Genomic DNA, 16,963 nt, shown 5'->3' with positions numbered 1-16,963 from the left:
TCCTATAGTCCTCATACAGTTCTCATACAGTCCTCATATAGTCCTCATACAGTCCTCCTATAGTCCTCATACAGTTCTCATACAGTCCTCATATAGTCCTCATACAGTCCTCATACAGTCCTCATATAGTCCTCATACAGTTCTCATACAGTCCTCATATAGTCCTTATACAGTCCTCGTATAGTCCTCATACAGTCCTCATATAGTCCTCATACAGTCCTCATATAGTCCTCATACAGTCCTCATATAGTCCTCATACAGTCTTTATATAGTTCTCATACAGTCCTCATATATTCCTCTTACAGTCCTCATATAGTCCTCATACAGTCTTTATATAGTTCTCATACAGTCCTCATATATTCCTCTTACAGTCCTCATACAGTCCTCATATAGTCCTCATACAGTCCTCATATAGTCCTCATACAGTCCTCATACAGTCCTCAAATAGTTCTCATACAGTCCTCATATAGTTCTCATACAGTACTCATACAGTCCTCATATAGTCCTCATACAGTCCTCATACAGTCCTCATACAGTTCTCATACAGTCCTCATATAGTCCTCATACAGTCCTCATACAGTCCTCATATAGTCCACATATTGTTCTCATACAGTCCTCATACAGTTCTCATATAGTCCTCATACAGTTCTCATATAGTCCTCATATAGACCTTATACAGTACTCATATAGTCCTCATACAGTCCTCATATAGTTCTCATACAGTCCTCATATAGTCCTCATACAGTCCTCATACAGTCCTCATATAGTCCTCATACAGTCCTCATATAGTTCTCATACAGTCCTCATATAGTCCTCATATAGTCCTCATACAGTCCTCATACAGTCCTCATATAGTCCTCATACAGTTCTCATACAATCCTCATATAGTCCTCATACAGTCCTCATACAGTCCTCATATAGTCCTCATACAGTCCTCATACAGTTCTCATACAGTCCTCATATAGTCTTCATACAGTCCTCATACAGTCCTCATATAGTCCTCATACAGTTCTCATACAGTTCTCATATAGTCCTCATACAGTCTTCATACAGTCCTCATATAGTTCTCATACAGTCCGCATATAGTCCTCATACAGTCCTCATAAAGTCCTCATACAGTTCTCATATAGTTCTCATACAGTCCTCATATAGTCCTCATACAGTCCTCATATAGTCCTCATATAGTCCTCATACAGTTCTAATACAGTCCTCATATAGTCCTCATACAGTTCTCATACAGTCCTCATATAGTCCTCATATAGTTCTCATACAGTCCGCATATAGTCCTCATACAATTCTCATATAGTCCTCATACAGTTCTCATATAGTCCTCATATAGACCTTATTCAGTCCTCATACAGTCCACATATAGTTCTCATACAGTCCTCATACAGTTCTCATATAGTCCTCATACAGTTCTCATATACTACTCATATAGTACTCATACAGTTCTCATACAGTCCTCATATAGTCCTCATACAGTCCTCATACAGTCCTCATATAGTTCTCATACAGTCTGCATACAGTCCTCATACAGTTCTCATATAGTCATCATACAGTTCTCATATAGTCCTCATATAGTTCTCATACAGTCCTCATACAGTCCTCATATAGTCCTCATATAGTTCTCATATAGTTCTCATACAGTCCTCATATAGTCCTCATAAAGTCCTCATACAGTTCTCATACAGTCCTCATACAGTCCTCATACAATCCTCATACAATCCTCATACAGTCCTCATACAATCCTCATACAGTCCTCATATAGTCCTCATACAGTTCTCATACAGTCCTCATACAGTCCTCATATAGTTCTCATACAGTCCGCATATAGTCCTCATACAATTCTCATATAGTCCTCATACAGTTCTCATATAGTCCTCATATAGACCTTATTCAGTCCTCATATAGTCCTCATACAGTCCACATATAGTTCTCATACAGTCCTCATATAGTCCTCATACAGTTCTCATATAGTCCTCATACAGTTCTCATATAGTCCTCATAGACCTTATACAGTCCTCATATAGTCCTCATATAGTCCTCATACAGTCCTCATATAGTTCTCATACAGTCCTCATATAGTCCTCATACACTTCTCAAACAGTCCTCATATAGTCCTCATACAGTCCTCATATAGTCCTCATACATTCCTCATACAGTTCTCATATAGTCCTCATACAGTCCTCATATAATTCTCATACAGTCCTCATACAGTCCTCATATAGTCCTCATACAGTCCTCATATAGTTCTCATACAGTCCTCCTATAGTCCTCATACAGTTCTCATACAGTCCTCATATAGTCCTCATACAGTCCTCCTATAGTCCTCATACAGTTCTCATACAGTCCTCATATAGTCCTCATACAGTCCTCATACAGTCCTCATATAGTCCTCATACAGTTCTCATACAGTCCTCATATAGTCCTTATACAGTCCTCGTATAGTCCTCATACAGTCCTCATATAGTCCTCATACAGTCCTCATATAGTCCTCATACAGTCCTCATATAGTCCTCATACAGTCTTTATATAGTTCTCATACAGTCCTCATATATTCCTCTTACAGTCCTCATATAGTCCTCATACAGTCTTTATATAGTTCTCATACAGTCCTCATATATTCCTCTTACAGTCCTCATACAGTCCTCATATAGTCCTCATACAGTCCTCATATAGTCCTCATACAGTCCTCATACAGTCCTCAAATAGTTCTCATACAGTCCTCATATAGTTCTCATACAGTACTCATACAGTCCTCATATAGTCCTCATACAGTCCTCATACAGTCCTCATACAGTTCTCATACAGTCCTCATATAGTCCTCATACAGTCCTCATACAGTCCTCATATAGTCCTCATACAGTTCTCATACAATCCTCCTATTGTCCTCATACAGTCCTCATATAGTCCTCATACAGTCCTCATACAGTTCTCATACAGTCTTCATATAGTCCTCATACAGTTCTCATACAATCCTCATATAGTCCTCATACAATCCTCATATAGTTCTCATACAGTCCTCATATAGTCCTCATACAGTTCTCATATAGTCCTCATACAGTTCTCATATAGTCCTCATATAGACCTCATTCAGTCCTCATATAGTCCTCATACAGTCCACATATAGTTCTCATACAGTCCCCATATAGTCCTCATACAGTTCTCATATAGTCCTCATACAGTTCTCATATAGTCCTCATACAGTTCTCATATAGTCCTCATATAGTCCTCATACAGTCCTCATATAGTCCTCATACAGTTCTCATACAGTCCTCATATAGTCCTCATACAGTCCTCATATAGTCCTCATACAGTTCTCATACAGTCCTCATATAGTCCTTATACAGTCCTCGTATAGTCCTCATACAGTCCTCATATAGTCCTCATACAGTTCTCATATAGTCCTCATACAGTCCTCATATAATTCTCATACAGTCCTCATACAGTCCTCATATAGTCCTCATACAGTCCTCATATAGTTCTCATACAGTCCTCCTATAGTCCTCATACAGTTCTCATACAGTCCTCATATAGTCCTCATACAGTCCTCCTATAGTCCTCATACAGTTCTCATACAGTCCTCATATAGTCCTCATACAGTCCTCATACAGTCCTCATATAGTCCTCATACAGTTCTCATACAGTCCTCATATAGTCCTTATACAGTCCTCGTATAGTCCTCATACAGTCCTCATATAGTCCTCATACAGTCCTCATATAGTCCTCATACAGTCCTCATATAGTCCTCATACAGTCTTTATATAGTTCTCATACAGTCCTCATATATTCCTCTTACAGTCCTCATATAGTCCTCATACAGTCTTTATATAGTTCTCATACAGTTCTCATATAGTCCTCTTACAGTCCTCATACAGTCCTCATATAGTCCTCATACAGTCCTCATACAGTCCTCAAATAGTTCTCATACAGTCCTCATATAGTTCTCATACAGTACTCATACAGTCCTCATATAGTCCTCATACAGTCCTCATACAGTCCTCATACAGTTCTCATACAGTCCTCATATAGTCCTCATACAGTCCTCATACAGTCCTCATATAGTCCTCATACAGTTCTCATACAATCCTCCTATTGTCCTCATACAGTCCTCATATAGTCCTCATACAGTCCTCATACAGTTCTCATACAGTCTTCATATAGTCCTCATACAGTTCTCATACAATCCTCATATAGTCCTCATACAATCCTCATATAGTTCTCATACAGTCCTCATATAGTCCTCATACAGTTCTCATATAGTCCTCATACAGTTCTCATATAGTCCTCATATAGACCTCATTCAGTCCTCATATAGTCCTCATACAGTCCACATATAGTTCTCATACAGTCCCCATATAGTCCTCATACAGTTCTCATATAGTCCTCATACAGTTCTCATATAGTCCTCATACAGTTCTCATATAGTCCTCATATAGTCCTCATACAGTCCTCATATAGTCCTCATACAGTTCTCATATAGTCCTCATACAGTTCTCATACAGTCCTCATATAGTCCTCATACAGTCCTCATACAGTCCTCATATAGTCCTCATACAGTTCTCATACAGTCCTCATACAGTCCTTATACAGTCCTCGTATAGTCCTCATACAGTCCTCATATAGTCCTCATACAGTCCTCATATAGTCCTCATACAGTCCTCATATAGTCATCATACAGTCCTTATATAGTTCTCATACAGTCCTTATATAGTCCTCATACAGTTCTCATATAGTCCTCATACAGTCCTCATATAATTCTCATACAGTCCTCATACAGTCCTCATATAGTCCTCATACAGTCCTCATATAGTTCTCATACAGTCCTCATATAGTCCTCATACAGTCCTCCTATAGTCCTCATACAGTTCTCATACAGTCCTCATATAGTCCTCATACAGTCCTCATACAGTCCTCATATAGTCCTCATACAGTTCTCATACAGTCCTCATATAGTCCTTATACAGTCCTCGTATAGTCCTCATACAGTCCTCATATAGTCCTCATACAGTCCTCATATAGTCCTCATTCAGTCCTTATATAGTTCTCATACAGTCCTCATATATTCCTCTTACAGTCCTCATACAGTCCTCATATAGTCCTCATACAGTTCTAATACAGTCCTCATATAGTCCTCATACAGTTCTCATACAGTCCTCATATAGTCCTCATATAGTTCTCATACAGTCCGCATATAGTCCTCATACAATTCTCATATAGTCCTCATACAGTTCTCATATAGTCCTCATATAGACCTTATTCAGTCCTCATACAGTCCACATATAGTTCTCATACAGTCCTCATACAGTTCTCATATAGTCCTCATACAGTTCTCATATACTACTTATATAGTACTCATACAGTTCTCATACAGTCCTCATATAGTCCTCATACAGTCCTCATACAGTCCTCATATAGTTCTCATACAGTCTGCATACAGTCCTCATACAGTTCTCATATAGTCATCATACAGTTCTCATATAGTCCTCATATAGTTCTCATACAGTCCTCATACAGTCCTCATATAGTCCTCATATAGTTCTCATATAGTTCTCATACAGTCCTCATATAGTCCTCATGAAGTCCTCATACAGTTCTCATACAGTCCTCATACAGTCCTCATACAATCCTCATACAGTCCTCATACAATCCTCATACAGTCCTCATATAGTCCTCATACAGTTCTCATACAGTCCTCATACAGTCCTCATATAGTTCTCATACAGTCCGCATATAGTCCTCATACAATTCTCATATAGTCCTCATACAGTTCTCATATAGTCCTCATATAGACCTTATTCAGTCCTCATATAGTCCTCATACAGTCCACATATAGTTCTCATACAGTCCTCATATAGTCCTCATACAGTTCTCATATAGTCCTCATACAGTTCTCATATAGTCCTCATAGACCTTATACAGTCCTCATATAGTCCTCATATAGTCCTCATTCAGTCCTCATATAGTTCTCATACAGTCCTCATATAGTCCTCATACACTTCTCAAACAGTCCTCATATAGTCCTCATACAGTCCTCATATAGTCCTCATACATTCCTCATACAGTTCTCATATAGTCCTCATACAGTCCTCATATAATTCTCATACAGTCCTCATACAGTCCTCATATAGTCCTCATACAGTCCTCATATAGTTCTCATACAGTCCTCCTATAGTCCTCATACAGTTCTCATACAGTCCTCATATAGTCCTCATACAGTCCTCCTATAGTCCTCATACAGTTCTCATACAGTCCTCATATAGTCCTCATACAGTCCTCATACAGTCCTCATATAGTCCTCATACAGTTCTCATACAGTCCTCATATAGTCCTTATACAGTCCTCGTATAGTCCTCATACAGTCCTCATATAGTCCTCATACAGTCCTCATATAGTCCTCATACAGTCCTCATATAGTCCTCATACAGTCTTTATATAGTTCTCATACAGTCCTCATATATTCCTCTTACAGTCCTCATATAGTCCTCATACAGTCTTTATATAGTTCTCATACAGTCCTCATATATTCCTCTTACAGTCCTCATACAGTCCTCATATAGTCCTCATACAGACCTCATACAGTCCTCAAATAGTTCTCATACAGTCCTCATATAGTTCTCATACAGTACTCATACAGTCCTCATATAGTCCTCATACAGTCCTCATACAGTCCTCATACAGTTCTCATACAGTCCTCATATAGTCCTCATACAGTCCTCATACAGTCCTCATATAGTCCTCATACAGTTCTCATACAATCCTCCTATTGTCCTCATACAGTCCTCATATAGTCCTCATACAGTCCTCATACAGTTCTCATACAGTCTTCATATAGTCCTCATACAGTTCTCATACAATCCTCATATAGTCCTCATACAATCCTCATATAGTTCTCATACAGTCCTCATATAGTCCTCATACAGTTCTCATATAGTCCTCATACAGTTCTCATATAGTCCTCATATAGACCTCATTCAGTCCTCATATAGTCCTCATACAGTCCACATATAGTTCTCATACAGTCCCCATATAGTCCTCATACAGTTCTCATATAGTCCTCATACAGTTCTCATATAGTCCTCATACAGTTCTCATATAGTCCTCATATAGTCCTCATACAGTCCCCATATAGTCCTCATACAGTTCTCATACAGTCCTCATATAGTCCTCATACAGTCCTCATACAGTCCTCATATAGTCCTCATACAGTTCTCATACAGTCCTCATATAGTCCTTATACAGTCCTCGTATAGTCCTCATACAGTCCTCATATAGTCCTCATACAGTTCTCATATAGTCCTCATACAGTCCTCATATAATTCTCATACAGTCCTCATACAGTCCTCATATAGTCCTCATACAGTCCTCATATAGTTCTCATACAGTCCTCCTATAGTCCTCATACAGTTCTCATACAGTCCTCATATAGTCCTCATACAGTCCTCCTATAGTCCTCATACAGTTCTCATACAGTCCTCATATAGTCCTCATACAGTCCTCATACAGTCCTCATATAGTCCTCATACAGTTCTCATACAGTCCTCATATAGTCCTTATACAGTCCTCGTATAGTCCTCATAGTCCTCATATAGTCCTCATACAGTCCTCATACAGTCCTCATATAGTCCTCATACAGTCTTTATATAGTTCTCATACAGTCCTCATATATTCCTCTTACAGTCCTCATATAGTCCTCATACAGTCTTTATATAGTTCTCATACAGTCCTCATATATTCCTCTTACAGTCCTCATACAGTCCTCATATAGTCCTCATACAGTCCTCATACAGTCCTCAAATAGTTCTCATACAGTCCTCATATAGTTCTCATACAGTACTCATACAGTCCTCATACAGTCCTCATATAGTCCTCATACAGTCCTCATACAGTCCTCATACAGTTCTCATACAGTCCTCATATAGTCCTCATACAGTCCTCATACAGTCCTCATATAGTCCTCATACAGTTCTCATACAATCCTCCTATTGTCCTCATACAGTCCTCATATAGTCCTCATACAGTCCTCATACAGTTCTCATACAGTCTTCATATAGTCCTCATACAGTTCTCATACAATCCTCATATAGTCCTCATACAATCCTCATATAGTTCTCATACAGTCCTCATATAGTCCTCATACAGTTCTCATATAGTCCTCATACAGTTCTCATATAGTCCTCATATAGACCTCATTCAGTCCTCATATAGTCCTCATACAGTCCACATATAGTTCTCATACAGTCCCCATATAGTCCTCATACAGTTCTCATATAGTCCTCATACAGTTCTCATATAGTCCTCATACAGTTCTCATATAGTCCTCATATAGTCCTCATACAGTCCTCATATAGTCCTCATACAGTTCTCATATAGTCCTCATACAGTTCTCATACAGTCCTCATATAGTCCTCATACAGTCCTCATACAGTCCTCATATAGTTCTCATACAGTCCTCATATAGTCCTTATACAGTCCTCGTATAGTCCTCATACAGTCCTCATATAGTCCTCATACAGTCCTCATATAGTCCTCATACAGTCCTCATATAGTCATCATACAGTCCTTATATAGTTCTCATACAGTCCTCATATATTCCTCTTACAGTCCTCATATAGTCCTCATACAGTCCTCATACAGTCCTCAAATAGTCCTCATACAGTCCTCATATAGTCACTCCATACAGTCTATATAGTCCTCATACAGTCCTCATATAGTCCTCATACAGTCCTTATATAGTCCTCATACAGTTCTCATATAGTCCTCATATAGTCCTCATACAGTCCTCATACATTCCTCATACAGTTCTCATATAGTCCTCATACAGTCCTCATATAATTCTCATACAGTCCTCATACAGTCCTCATATAGTCCTCATACAGTCCTCATATAGTTCTCATACAGTCCTCATATAGTCCTCATACAGTCCTCCTATAGTCCTCATACAGTTCTCATACAGTCCTCATATAGTCCTCATACAGTCCTCATACAGTCCTCATATAGTCCTTATACAGTCCTCGTATAGTCCTCATACAGTCCTCAAATAGTCCTCATACAGTCCTCATATAGTCCTCATACAGTCCTCATATAGTCCTCATTCAGTCCTTATATAGTTCTCATACAGTCCTCATATATTCCTCTTACAGTCCTCATACAGTCCTCATATAGTCCTCATACAGTTCTAATACAGTCCTCATATAGTCCTCATACAGTTCTCATACAGTCCTCATATAGTCCTCATATAGTTCTCATACAGTCCGCATATAGTCCTCATACAATTCTCATATAGTCCTCATACAGTTCTCATATAGTCCTCATATAGACCTTATTCAGTCCTCATACAGTCCACATATAGTTCTCATACAGTCCTCATACAGTTCTCATATAGTCCTCATACAGTTCTCATATACTACTCATATAGTACTCATACAGTTCTCATACAGTCCTCATATAGTCCTCATACAGTCCTCATACAGTCCTCATATAGTTCTCATACAGTCTGCATACAGTCCTCATACAGTTCTCATATAGTCATCATACAGTTCTCATATAGTCCTCATATAGTTCTCATACAGTCCTCATACAGTCCTCATATAGTCCTCATATAGTTCTCATATAGTTCTCATACAGTCCTCATATAGTCCTCATAAAGTCCTCATACAGTTCTCATACAGTCCTCATACAGTCCTCATACAATCCTCATACAGTTCTCATACAATCCTCATACAGTCCTCATATAGTCCTCATACAGTTCTCATACAGTCCTCATACAGTCCTCATATAGTTCTCATACAGTCCGCATATAGTCCTCATACAATTCTCATATAGTCCTCATACAGTTCTCATATAGTCCTCATATAGACCTTATTCAGTCCTCATATAGTCCTCATACAGTCCACATATAGTTCTCATACAGTCCTCATATAGTCCTCATACAGTTCTCATATAGTCCTCATACAGTTCTCATATAGTCCTCATAGACCTTATACAGTCCTCATATAGTCCTCATATAGTCCTCATACAGTCCTCATATAGTTCTCATACAGTCCTCATATAGTCCTCATACACTTCTCAAACAGTCCTCATATAGTCCTCATACAGTCCTCATATAGTCCTCATACAGTTCTCATATAGTCCTCATACAGTCCTCATATAATTCTCATACAGTCCTCATACAGTCCTCATATAGTCCTCATACAGTCCTCATATAGTTCTCATACAGTCCTCCTATAGTCCTCATACAGTTCTCATACAGTCCTCATATAGTCCTCATACAGTCCTCCTATAGTCCTCATACAGTTCTCATACAGTCCTCATATAGTCCTCATACAGTCCTCATACAGTCCTCATATAGTCCTCATACAGTTCTCATACAGTCCTCATATAGTCCTTATACAGTCCTCGTATAGTCCTCATACAGTCCTCATATAGTCCTCATACAGTCCTCATATAGTCCTCATACAGTCCTCATATAGTCCTCATACAGTCTTTATATAGTTCTCATACAGTCCTCATATATTCCTCTTACAGTCCTCATATAGTCCTCATACAGTCTTTATATAGTTCTCATACAGTCCTCATATATTCCTCTTACAGTCCTCATACAGTCCTCATATAGTCCTCATACAGTCCTCATACAGTCCTCAAATAGTTCTCATACAGTCCTCATATAGTTCTCATACAGTACTCATACAGTCCTCATATAGTCCTCATACAGTCCTCATACAGTCCTCATACAGTTCTCATACAGTCCTCATATAGTCCTCATACAGTCCTCATACAGTCCTCATATAGTCCTCATACAGTTCTCATACAATCCTCCTATTGTCCTCATACAGTCCTCATATACTCCTCATACAGTTCTCATACAGTCTTCATATAGTCCTCATACAGTTCTCATACAATCCTCATATAGTCCTCATACAATCCTCATATAGTTCTCATACAGTCCTCATATAGTCCTCATACAGTTCTCATATAGTCCTCATACAGTTCTCATATAGTCCTCATATAGACCTCATTCAGTCCTCATATAGTCCTCATACAGTCCACATATAGTTCTCATACAGTCCCCATATAGTCCTCATACAGTTCTCATATAGTCCTCATACAGTTCTCATATAGTCCTCATACAGTTCTCATATAGTCCTCATATAGTCCTCATACAGTCCTCATATAGTCCTCATACAGTTCTCATATAGTCCTCATACAGTTCTCATACAGTCCTCATATAGTCCTCATACAGTCCTCATACAGTCCTCATATAGTCCTCATACAGTTCTCATACAGTCCTCATATAGTCCTTATACAGTCCTCGTATAGTCCTCATACAGTCCTCATATAGTCCTCATACAGTTCTCATATAGTCCTCATACAGTCCTCATATAATTCTCATACAGTCCTCATACAGTCCTCATATAGTCCTCATACAGTCCTCATATAGTCCTCATACAGTCCTCATATAGTCCTCATACAGTCTTTATATAGTTCTCATACAGTCCTCATATATTCCTCTTACAGTCCTCATATAGTCCTCATACAGTCTTTATATAGTTCTCATACAGTCCTCATATATTCCTCTTACAGTCCTCATACAGTCCTCATATAGTCCTCATACAGTCCTCATACAGTCCTCAAATAGTTCTCATACAGTCCTCATATAGTTCTCATACAGTACTCATACAATCCTCATATAGTCCTCATACAGTCCTCATACAGTCCTCATACAGTCCTCATACAGTTCTCATACAGTCCTCATATAGTCCTCATACAGTCCTCATACAGTCCTCATATAGTCCTCATACAGTTCTCATACAATCCTCCCATTGTCCTCATACAGTCCTCATATAGTCCTCATACAGTCCTCATACAGTTCTCATACAGTCTTCATATAGTCCTCATACAGTTCTCATACAATCCTCATATAGTCCTCATACAATCCTCATATAGTTCTCATACAGTCCTCATATAGTCCTCATACAGTTCTCATATAGTCCTCATACAGTTTTCATATAGTCCTCATATAGACCTCATTCAGTCCTCATATAGTCCTCATACAGTCCACATATAGTTCTCATACAGTCCCCATATAGTCCTCATACAGTTCTCATATAGTCCTCATACAGTTCTCATATAGTCCTCATACAGTTCTCATATAGTCCTCATATAGTCCTCATACAGTCCTCATATAGTCCTCATACAGTTCTCATATAGTCCTCATACAGTTCTCATACAGTCCTCATATAGTCCTCATACAGTCCTCATACAGTCCTCATATAGTCCTCATACAGTTCTCATACAGTCCTCATATAGTCCTTATACAGTCCTCGTATAGTCCTCATACAGTCCTCATATAGTCCTCATACAGTCCTCATATAGTCCTCATACAGTCCTCATATAGTCATCATACAGTCCTTATATAGTTCTCATACAGTCCTCATATATTCCTCTTACAGTCCTCATACAGTCCTCATATAGTCCTCATACAGTCCTCATACAGTCCTCAAATAGTCCTCATACAGTCCTCATATAGTCCTCATACAGTCCTCATATAGTCCTCATACAGTCCTCATGTAGTCCTCATACAGTCCTTATATAGTCCTCATACAGTTCTCATATAGTCCTCATATAGTCCTCATACAGTCCTCATACATTCCTCATACAGTTCTCATATAGTCCTCATACAGTCCTCATATAATTCTCATACAGTCCTCATACAGTCCTCATATAGTCCTCATACAGTCCTCATATAGTTCTCATACAGTCCTCCTATAGTCCTCATACAGTTCTCATACAGTCCTCATATAGTCCTCATACAGTCCTCCTATAGTCCTCATACAGTTCTCATACAGTCCTCATATAGTCCTCATACAGTCCTCATACAGTCCTCATATAGTCCTCATACAGTTCTCATACAGTCCTCATATAGTCCTTATACAGTCCTCGTATAGTCCTCATACAGTCCTCATATAGTCCTCATACAGTCCTCATATAGTCCTCATACAGTCCTCATATAGTCCTCATTCAGTCCTTATATAGTTCTCATACAGTCCTCATATATTCCTCTTACAGTCCTCATACAGTCCTCATATAGTCCTCATACTGTCCTCATACAGTCCTCAAATAGTTCTCATACAGTCCTCATATAGTTCTCATACAGTACTCATACAGTCCTCATATAGTCCTCATACAGTCCTCATGCAGTCCTCATACAGTTCTCATACAGTCCTCATATAGTCCTCATACAGTCCTCATACAGTCCTCATATAGTCCTCATACAGTTCTCATACAATCCTCTACAATCCTCCTATTGTCCTCATACAGTCCTCATATAGTCCTCATACAGTCCTCATGCAGTTCTCATACAGTCTTCATATAGTCCTCATACAGTTCTCATTCAATCCTCATATAGTCCTCATACAATCCTCATATAGTTCTCATACAGTCCTCATATAGTCCTCATACAGTTCTCATATAGTCCTCATACAGTTCTCATATAGTCCTCATATAGACCTCATTCAGTCCTCATATAGTCCTCATACAGTCCACATATAGTTCTCATACACTCCCCATATAGTCCTCATACAGTTCTCATATAGTCCTCATACAGTTCTCATATAGTCCTCATACAGTTCTCATATAGTCCTCATATAGTCCTCATACAGTCCTCATATAGTCCTCATACAGTTCTCATATAGTCCTCATACAGTTCTCATATAGTCCTCATATAGACCTTATTCAGTCCTCATATAGTCCTCATACAGTCCACATATAGTTCTCATATAGTCCTCATACAGTTCTCATATAGTCCTCATACAGTTCTCATATAGTCCTCATACAATCCTCATATAGTTCTCATACAGTCCTCATATAGTCCTCATACAGTTCTCATATAGTCCTCATACAGTTCTCATATAGTCCTCATATAGACCTTATTCAGTCCTCATATAGTCCTCATACAGTCCACATATAGTTCTCATACAGTCCTCATATAGTCATCATACAGTTCTCATATAGTCCTCATACAGTTCTCATATACTACTCATATAGTCCTCATATAGTCCTCATACAGTTCTCATATAGTTCTCATATAGTCCTCATACAGTTCTCATAGTCCTCATACAGACCTCATATAGACCTCATACAGTTCTTATACAGTCCTCATACAGTCCGCATATAGTCCTCATATAGACCTCATACAGTCCTCATACAGTCCTCATATAGTCCTCATACAGTCCTCATATAGTCCTCATACAGTTCTCATACAATCCTCATATAGTCCTCATACAGTTCTCATACAGTCCTCATACAGTTCTCATATAGTCCTCATAAAGTCCTCATATAGTCCTCATACAGTTCTCATATAGTCCTCATATAGTCCTCATACAGTTCTCATATAGTCCTCATACAGTCCTCATACAGTCCTCATACAGTCCTCATATAGTTCTCATACAGTTCTCATATAGTCCTCATATAGTCCTCATACAGTTCTCATATAGTCCTCATACAGTTCTCATACAGTCCTCATATAGTCCTCATACAGTCCTCATATAGTTCTCATATAGTCCTCATACAGTTCTCATATAGTCCTCATATAGACCTTATACAGTCCTCATATAGTCCTCATATAGTCCTCATACATCCTCATATAGTTCTCATACAGTCCTCATATAGTCCTTATACAGTTCTCAAACAGTCCTCATATAGTCCTCATATAGTCCTCATACAGTTCTCATACATTCCTCATACAGTCCTCATATAGACCTCATAAAGACCTCATACAGTTCTCATACAGTCCTCATATAGTCCTCATACAGTTCTCATATAGTCCTCATACATTTCTCATATAGTCCTCATATAGACCTTATTCAGTCCTCATATAGTCCTCATACAGTCCACATATAGTTCTCATACAGTCCTCATATAGTCCTCATACAGTTCTCATATAGTCCTCATACAGTTCTCATATAGTCCTCATATAGACCTTATACAGTTCTCATACAGTCCTCATATAGTCCTCATACAGTTCTCAAACAGTCCTCTTATAGTCCTCATACAGTTCTCATACAGTCCTCATATAGACCTCATACAGTTCTTATACAGTCCTCATATAGTCCTCATACAGTCCTCATACAGTTCTCATATAGTTCTCATATAGTTCTCATATAGTCCTCATACAGTTCTCATACAGTCGTCATACAGTCCTCATACAGTCCTCATATAGACCTCATATAGACCTCGTACAGTTCTCATACAGTCCTCAAATAGTCCTCATACAGTCCTCATACAGTCCTCATACAGTCCTCATATAGACCTCGTACAGTTCTCATACAGTCCTCATATAGTCCTCATACAGTCCTTATATAGACCTCATATAGACCTCATACAGTCCTCATACAGTCCTCATATAGTCCTCATACAGTCCTCATATAGTCCTCATACAGTCCTAATATATTTCTCATACAGTCCTCATATAATCCTCATACAGTTCTCATATAGTCCTCATACAGTCCTCATAAAGTCCTCATACAATCCTCATACAGTCCTCATACAGTCCTCATACAATCCTCATACAGTCCTCATACAGTCCTCATATAGACCTCATACAGTTCTCATATAGTCCTCATACAGTTCTCAAACAGTCCTCATATAGTCCTCATACAGTCCTGATAAAGTCCTCATACAGTCCTCATACAGTACTCATATTGTCGGCGGCACTTCTCGTTTACATGGGAAGATTGCGGTCGATAAAAGATGCGCTTGTTTAGATTTACGGAAAGACGACGGGTTTAGACAGAGGAGCCAGTGATAAGGCCGCAAGGTGCCGCACACATCAGATGACAGTCCGCCGAGCCCCCTGATTCCTGCAGGATCGGCTGACTATCTGATGTGTATGGGAGAGTCGTGAAACACTGGACAGTCTATTGTGGGACGCCGGGTCCCTCCTGCTCCCTCCACACACCACAATACGCCATGAGCAATGTGAGAGCTCAACAAAAGCCAAGAAACTTCCTGACTTCTGCTTTCTTTTCATCAAAACTCATTGTAAAAGAAAGTTCTGTGGGGGGAGGGTGAGCCTTTTGGAGAACACAGTGAGAAGTCATAAAGGGGAGCCTATTTCCTCAGGGGTTTGTGTGTGAGTGGGGGGCGCAGGATGTTTCCCTGACCTGCAGAGGGGTCTCACACTGAAATGTTAATGTGTTACCCTCTTGTGTCACTTTCACCCCTGAACATTACACAGCGGCTCCCTGAGAGGACGGAGGGGTCCTATATGATGCTGCAACGATCTGTCACCCATGTCTGTCCCCCCCATCACCTGGTGCAAACAGCGGCTCCCTGAGAGGACGGAGGGGTCCTATATGATGCTGCAACGATCTGTCACCCATGTCCCCCCCCGCCCCCATCACCTGGTGCAAAACAGTGGGCTCCTCCCGTGTCAATAATGTGGCGGCTTCTGAGGATCCACAATGCAGGCAATGAGAAGCTCCAAGAAGTTTGTACGTACGTACGTACGTACGTACGTACACACACACACACACACACACACACACACACACATACACACACACACGGCTCAGCTCCTCCAATGATGTCACATCCTGACTTTGTCTCCAAGTGCAAAACTGTTCCTGTAGTGACTTGTGTGCATGAGTCAGACACATCCTGCACTACAACACACACACACACACACACACACACACACACACACACACACACACACACACACACAAAATATACCTACAAAACACACACACACACACACACACACACACACAATATACCTACAACACACACACACACACACACACACACACACACACACACACAATATACCTACAACACACACACACACACACACACAATATACCTACAACACACACAATATACCTACAACACACACACACACACACAATATACATACAACAACACGCACACACAATATATACCTACAACACACACTGCACCC

General features: G+C 39.5%; 1 protein-coding gene across 1 annotated transcript in view; it reads right to left on the bottom strand.

Annotated features, from left to right (window-relative positions):
* MOB3C (MOB kinase activator 3C) overlaps positions 1–16,512 on the bottom strand; it is a 63,733-nt gene extending 47,221 nt beyond the window's left edge. Inside the window, exon 1 of the mRNA XM_075832049.1 lies at positions 16,404–16,512. The gene's annotated coding sequence lies outside the window, so the exon portion shown is untranslated. The remainder of the gene's footprint in view (positions 1–16,403) is intronic.
* Between the last annotated feature and the right edge of the window lie 451 nt (positions 16,513–16,963).

Source organism: Rhinoderma darwinii, chromosome 7 (genome assembly GCF_050947455.1).
Source record: "Rhinoderma darwinii isolate aRhiDar2 chromosome 7, aRhiDar2.hap1, whole genome shotgun sequence".
Taxonomy (NCBI): domain Eukaryota; kingdom Metazoa; phylum Chordata; class Amphibia; order Anura; family Rhinodermatidae; genus Rhinoderma; species Rhinoderma darwinii.
Note: the sequence above shows the minus strand (reverse complement) of the source record. Positions and strands in the feature narration are given on the sequence as shown.